The sequence below is a fragment of the Penaeus monodon genome, chromosome 27 (assembly GCF_015228065.2).
Source record: "Penaeus monodon isolate SGIC_2016 chromosome 27, NSTDA_Pmon_1, whole genome shotgun sequence".
NCBI classification, from domain to species: Eukaryota; Metazoa; Arthropoda; class Malacostraca; order Decapoda; family Penaeidae; genus Penaeus; species Penaeus monodon.
In genome coordinates, this window is record NC_051412.1 from 26439030 (window position 1) to 26439369 (window position 340).

The 340-nt window shown below is 39.1% G+C and overlaps 1 protein-coding gene across 1 annotated transcript in view; it reads right to left on the reverse strand.

Moving 5' to 3' along the window:
• LOC119590733 (longitudinals lacking protein, isoforms H/M/V-like) overlaps positions 1-340 on the reverse strand; it is a gene marked incomplete in the record, with an annotated part of 51210 nt that overhangs the window by 48225 nt on the left and 2645 nt on the right.

The following is a 340-nucleotide window of genomic DNA, read 5'->3' on the forward strand; positions in this document are numbered from 1 at the left end:
TGTGGGGTTAGACGAGGTACGTTTCTATATTTTTATAAATATGTGCACTGAATAGAATTTGTTCATATCTGCAGTGTACATTAGAGCAAAAACTGGGTTTGTGTGCACAATTGGGAGAGGGGGAGGGGGGATATTCAACCATTTAGTTGAATAAAACTGCAAATTGGTCATGAGAAAAGATGACCATTCACCCCATAAGACCAATAATATAGCCGTAAGAGTAGTCAAGTCAACTACCAATCCATTAACTTGTAGTCCATGGCTGCTGAATAACTTGTGCAACATGTTATCACTGTGGACTGACACCGCATGGAAATCAAAGGCCATAGTAATGATTTAC